Source organism: Dysidea avara, chromosome 1, assembly GCF_963678975.1.
Source record: "Dysidea avara chromosome 1, odDysAvar1.4, whole genome shotgun sequence".
Classification (NCBI taxonomy): domain Eukaryota; kingdom Metazoa; phylum Porifera; class Demospongiae; order Dictyoceratida; family Dysideidae; genus Dysidea; species Dysidea avara.
Window position 1 is genome coordinate 42,035,176 of NC_089272.1, and position 7,313 is coordinate 42,042,488.

Genomic DNA, 7,313 nt, shown 5'->3' on the forward strand with positions numbered 1-7,313 from the left:
GCGGCCAACTTACCAGCCATGAAGTCTTTCCCTACAACTGAGCTGTTTTTAATTATATTGGATTACAGGTACTTGTAGTTTCTTGGACACGCCTTTTTTTTTACAGCGAAGGTGTTTTTGGGGTGGTAATATATACCGTAAGGTAAGGTATATATTATCTATGATTTGACGAATCGGTTTAATTCGTCAAATTTAAATTCGTCAAATATTTATAAGCGCCCTTAAAAGTACAGGTTTTGCCTACAATTTCTTGATTTTCGTCAACATTTTATTCGTTGAATCTGCTGAAGTCTGAATTCGTCAAATTTTTCTTACGTCAAAATTTCCTTGCGTGTACATGCAGTACACTGAATGACTTGACAGTTGTGGTGGACTGGTGATGCCACACCCCAGAGAAGTGATTTTGCATGGTGGTTGTATGGCTTCTCGTATGGAGGTATGTATTTCTCTGTGTGTGTATGTAGCTTTGTAAATAGTGTTAATCTTGCACATTTTCTCCTTAATTGGAGTGGTGGCTATTCTAATGATGTTAGCATTTCAGTTATACTATCTCGCATATTCCTTCTCCATGGTCGATTCAGGACAAATCTAGCTGCTCTATCATATGTTGTATCATTTCTATTTTATTTATGTCCTTTAGGTGATATGGATCCCAAATTCCAGCAGCATATTCCAGCACAGGTAAGATAAATTGTTTATAGCTTAGTTCTTTAAGTGCACGTGAACAGTTTCTTAAGTTACGCTGTAAAAAACCGATTAGTCTGGTTGCCTTGTTGCATACACGGTTAACTTGTGGTCTCCAAGAAAGATGGTGATCTATTATTATTACTTAACTTAACCAATGTCAAAGTCAGGAAATTTGTCCTCAGCAGTAAGCGAATACTGGCGGTCCAAGTCCGATGATTGGTTCAGGAGTTATGACCGATTATTCGCGTAAAACAAGATCGATTTGTTGTCACGCCTACAGGGTAAACCGCTTCATGGAATGAGTTGAAAATTGCTATGCAGATGGAGTAATCATCGTAGGAGTGCCTTGTGGTGGTTTGAAAGGAATCGAGATAAAGACCACGACACAAAACCCAACCTGTTTCACAATTACGCGATCGATTATTATGAATAAAAAAAGTATTAGTTTTAACGTCTACTAGGCAAACCGCTTAGAGCAATGAGCTGAAAATCGGTGTATAGCTGGAATAATCTTCATAGAAAGTCCTTGCAGTAGTATAGAAGAATTGGATTACAAACCACTGAGTTGATTCGAAAGCCAACTCCATGTAGCAAATGTGAGATCGAGATACTCTAATAGAACAGTCACCCTAATAGAGCATTTAACTAATTATTTACTCCATTATAGAATTCTATTACATTACAAGTTATTCTGTAGGGAGTTCAGCTGCAAACAGTTAATCTTATAGACAGTTCAGCACAAAGCAAGTCACCCTGTGGAGAGTTAAGCTACAAATATATCACTGTAGAGATTCAGAACATTACAAGTCACACTGAAGAGAGTTCAGCTATAAACAAGTCATGCACCCTGTAGAGAGTTCAGCTACAATTAAGTTACTCTCTAGAGAATTCAGCTACACACAAATCACTTTGCAGAGAGTTCAGCTACAAACAAATCAACCTTTAGAGCGATCAGCAACAAACAAATCAACTTGTAGAGAGATCAGCTAGAAACAATTCAACCTGCAGAGAGATCAGCTACAAACAAATCAGCTTGTAGAGAGATCAGTTGCACACAAATCAACCTGTAGAGAGATAAGCTAGAAACAAATCACCCTGTAGAGAGTTCAGCTACAAAAATTCACCCTGTAGAGACATCAGCTAGAAACTAGACACAATGTACGGAGTTCAGCTACAAGTAAATTACCCTGTAGAGAGTTCAGCTAAAACAAATCAACCTGCAGAGAGATCAGCTACAAACAAATCACCTTATAGAGAATTCAACTGCAAACAATTTACCCTGTAGAGAGATTGGCTACAAACAAATCAACCTGCAGAGAGATCAGCTACAAGCAAATCACCCTGTAGAGCGAGCAGCTAGAAACAAATCACCCTGAAGAGAGGTCAGCTACAAACAAAACACTTTGCAGAGAGTTCAGCAACAATCAAATCAACCTTTAGAGCAGTCAGCAACAAACAAATCAACTTGTAGAGAGATCAGCTACAAACAAATCAGCTTGTAGAGAGATCAGTTACACACAAATCAACCTGTAGAGAGACAAGCTAGAAACAAATCACCCTGTAGAGAGTTCAGCTACAAAAAATAACCTTGTAGAGATATCAGCTAGAAGCTAGATACAATGTAAGGAGTTCAGCTACAAACAAATCAACCTGCAGAGAGATCAGCTACAAACAAATTACCTTGTAGAGAGATCAGCTACAAACAAATCACTTTGTAGAGAGATCAGCTACAAACAAATCAACCTGCAGACAGATTAGCTACAAACAAATCACTTTATAGAGAGTTCAGCTACAAACAAATCACCCTGTAGAGAGATCAGCTAGAAACAAATCACCCTGTAGAGAGTTCAGCTACAAACAAATCAACCTGTAGAGAGATCGGCTGCAAACAAATCACCTTGTAGAGAGATCAGCTACAAACAAATCACCCTGTAGAGAGATCAGCTACAAACAAATCAACCTGCAGTGAGATCACCTACACAAAACACCTTGTACAGAGTTCAGTTACAAACAAATTACCCTGTAGAGAGATCAGCTAGAAGAATTCAACTTGTAGAGAGTTCAGCAACAAAGAAACCACCATGTAGAGAGTTCAGCTGCAAACAAGTCACCCTGTAGAAAATTCAGTTACAAACAATCGCTCAGTAGAAAGATCAGCTAGAAGAAGTTACCTTGTAGAGAGTTCAGCTACAAAGAAACTATTTTGTAAAGAGTTCAGCTGCAAACAAATCACCTGTACAGAATTCAGCTACAAACAAATCACCCTGTAGAGAGATCAGCTAGAAGAAGTTACCTTGTAAACAGTTCAGCTACAAACAATTCACCCTGTACAGAGATCAGTTAGAAGAAGTTTCCTTGTAGAGAGTTCAGCTACAAACAAATCATCCTGTAGAAAGATCAGCTAGAATATTTCACCATGTAGAGATTTCAGCTACAAAGAAACTACCATGTAGAGAGTTCAGCTGCAAACAAGTCACCCTGTAGAAAATTCAGCTACAAATAAATCACCCAGTAGAAAGATCAGCTAGAAGAAGTTATCCCAAAGCCGGCCTATGCCGGCTTTGGTTAACCTATCTTTTTTCTTTACCACAGGAAGAAGAAAAGGTTAAGCAGATGTTAAATACTTTAAATATTTCAGAATTTATCAGTAACTGTACAAATTATATATATATATAATACATATATTTATTACAGAACTCTCTGCATGGTGGTTTCTTTGTAACTTAACACTCTACAAGGTGACTTCTTCTAGCTGATCTCTCTACAGGGTGATTTGTTTGTAGCTGAATTCTGTACAGGTGATTTGTTTGCAGCTGAGCTCCTTACAGAATTATTTCTTTGTAACTGAACTCTCTACAAGGTAACTTCTTCTAGCTGATCTTTCTACAGGTCGATTTGTTCGTAACTGAATTTTCTACAGGGTGACCTGTTTGCAGCTGAACTCTCTATATAGTAGCTTCTTTGTAGCTAAAATCTCTACAAGGTGAATTCTTCTAGCTGATCTTTCTACAGGGTGATTTGTTTGTAGCTGAATTTTCTACAGGGCAATTTGTTTGCAGCTTAACTCTCTACATGGTGGTTTCTTTGTAGCTGAAGTCTCTACAAGGTGAATTCTTCTAGCTGATCTTTCTACAGGGTGATTTGTTTGTAGTTGAACTTTCTACAAGGAAACTTCTTCTAACTGATCTCTGTACAGGTTGAATTGTTTGTAGCTGAACTGTCTACAAGGTAACTTCTTCTAGCTGATCTCTCTACGGGTGATTTGTTTGTAGCTGAATTTTGTACAGGTGATTTGTTTGCAGCTGAGCTCTTTACAGAATGGTTCCTTTTGTAGCTAAATTCTCTACAAGGTATACAAATACAAAAAGAAGTGAAATCTAATCCAAAACAGCCAAGCTGTAAAAAAAGTGTGCAGCCCTCAAAACGGCTATGGTGAAAAAAGGTGTGAAATCCAAGATGGCGGCCAAGAAATGGCAGTGATGGTAAGTTAATGGTAAAAATTTAATAACAACAATTCAGGTAAATTTTGTGCCAAGACCAAACGGCACCCAAAATTCACCTGAATTGTCGTTATTAAAATTTTTACCATTAACCTACCATCACAGCCATTTCTTAGCTGCCACCTCGAATTTCACATCTTTTTTCACCATAGCCTTTTTGAGGGCCACACACTTTTCTACAGCTTAGCTGTTTTGAATTAGATATTTATTACATGTCAATTATTCCCTACAAATAACGTGTTTGTAGCTGATCTCTCTACTGGGTGACTTGAAATGTAGCTAAACTTTCTACAGGGTGATTTACTTGTAGATGAACTCTATACAAGTGATCTATTTCTAGCAGATCTCTCTACAGGGTGACTCGTTTCTAGCTGATCTCTCCTTTTCTCTAGCCGATCTCTGTACAAGGTAACTTGCTTACACAGTAGCTGAACTCTCTACTGGGTGGTTTTTTTGTAGCTGAACTCTCTACAAGGTGATTTGTTTCTATCTGATCTCTCTACAGGGTTACTTTGTCAGGCTTATCTCTCTAAAGGGGGATTTGTTTTTGTAGCTGAACTCTCTACAGGTTACTGGTTTTCAGCTGATCTCTCTATAGGGTGACTTGTTTCTAGCTGAACTATCTGTAGTGATTTGTTCATAGCTGAAATCTCTACAGGGTGATCCTTCTAGCTGATCTCTCTGTAGGATAACTTGTTTGTAGCTGAACTATCTGCAGGGTAATTTGTTTGTAGCTGAACTCTGATCCTACTAGCTGATCTCTCTACAGGATGACTTGTTTGTAGCTGAACTCTCTACAGGGTGATTTGATTGTAGGTGAACTCTCTACAGGATGATTTGTTTGTAGCTGAATTCTCTACAGGGTGATTTGTTTGCAGCTGAACTCTCTAAATGGTGGTTTCTTTGTAGCTGAACTCTCTACAAGGTTACTTCTTCTAGCTGAACTCTCTACAGGGTGATCTTTTTGTAGCTGAACTCTCTACAGGGTGATTTGTTTTGCAGTGGAATTCTCTACGTGATGGTTTCTTTGTAGCTGAACTCTCTACAAGGTAACTTCTTCTAGCTGTTCTCTCTACAGGGTGACTTGTTTGTAGCTGAACTCTCTACAGGATCGTTTCTTTGTAGCTGAATTCTCTGCAAGGTGAGCTGATCTCTCTACAAGGTGACTTCTTCTAGCTGATCTCTCTCTACTAGGTGACGATTATGCCGGCACAATTTCGGGCATAATAGGTATGTGTGGGAATCAGAAATTATGCCAGTATTTTGAGGGGATTATAAAGCTTTAACAGTAGGAAAATCTGCAGATTGCACAGTTTCGTTAGAAAAGATCAAGATACTATAATAGAGCAGTCAGAAACTCTATAGAACAGTCACTGAATATTATTTACTCTAATAAAGCAGTCACATTGAAATGAGATACTCTAATACAGCAACCAGCTAAAGAATTCAAGATTATTTGAAGCTTAAACATCAATGAAAATGGTCTGGTACAGCAATGAACTGGCATTATTAGCCAATTATGGTGGCATAATTTTGGGAATAATGGGCCATTCTCAAAAGCATAATAGGTGATTTCTTGAGCACTGCTCAAAAACATAATTCTCAACTTTTGGAGCATAATAGCCTCATGCCTACTTGTGTCTAGCTGAGCTCTCTACAGGGTGATTTGTTTGTAGCTGAACTCTCTGCAAAGTAATTTCTTCTAGCTGATCTCTCTACAGGGTGACTTGTTCCTAGCTGATCTCTCTAGTTGGTGACTTGTTTGTAGCTGAACTCACTACAGGGTGATTTGTTTGTAACTGAACTCTCAACAGGATGGTTTCCTTGAGCTAAACTCTCTGCAAGATGATTTCTTCTAGCTGATCGCTCTACAGGGTGACTTTTTCTAGCTGATCTCTCTACTGGGTGACTTGTTTCATGCTGAATTCCTTCTTGGGTGATTTGTTCATAGCTGAACTCTCTACAGAATGATTTGTTGGTAGTTTATCTCCCTACAGGGTAACTTGTTTCTAGCTGAACTCTCTACAGGGTGATTTGTTTGCAGCTGAACTCTCAACAGAATGGTTTCTTTGTAGCTGAACTCTCTGCATGGTGGTTTCTTTTAGCTGATTGTTGTACAGGGTTCCTCTACTAGGTGAGTTAATTGATTCAAGCTGAACTCCTTCTAGGGTAATTTGTTCATAGCTGAACTCTCTACAGGGTTATTTGGTTGTAGCTGAACTCTCTACAGGGTGACTTGTTTCTAGCTGAACTCCCTATGGGGTGATCTGTTGGTAGCTGAATTCTCTACAGGGTGATTTGTTTCTAGCTGAACTCTCTACAGGATGATCAGTTCACAGCTGAACCCTCTACAAGGTAGCTTCTTCTAGCTGATCTCTCTACAGTGTGATTTGTTTGTAGCTGAGCTCTTTTTGCAGGGTGATTTGTTTGTAGCTTAACTCTCTACAAGGTGACATTTTCTAGCTGAGCTCTCTCTTGTTTCTAGCTGATCTCTCTACAGAGTAAATTGTTAGTAAAGCTGAACTCTTTACAGGGTGGATTTTGGTTGTTAAACTCTCTGCCTGAAAACTTGTTTGTAGCAGAATTCTCTACAAAGTGAATTCTTTGTAACTGAACTCTCTACAGGCTGCATGACTTATTGATAGTTGAACTTTCTTCAGTGTGACTTGTAATAATTATACAGCGATATATTTGTAGCTGAACTCTCTACAGGGTGATTTGCTTGTAGCTGAACTATCTACAATATTAACTGGTTGCTGCTGAACTCCCTCAGCATAAGGCCAATGAAATTTGATTAGCAGTTCCGCGTCTTCGCCCGCATGCCTTTGATACACCCGCATGGAATTTCATTATTGGTATTTCAGATTGAAATACTCTAATAGAGCAGTCACTTTACTCTAATGGAGCAATCAGCTATACTGTAATGGAAAAATCACTTGTTATATGGATTAGTAACGTACTTTAGCTATTTAATGCAAGAGTAATCAATGTAGATCTCACTTTTTTGGCAGAAATCTTCATGTTTGAGATGTGTGTTGTGCTTTTGGAAAATAATGAATAATGAATAATAACCGCCCGCCCGCATCCAATTTTCAAAAATCTGAGCGAGAAACTGGTAATCAAGTT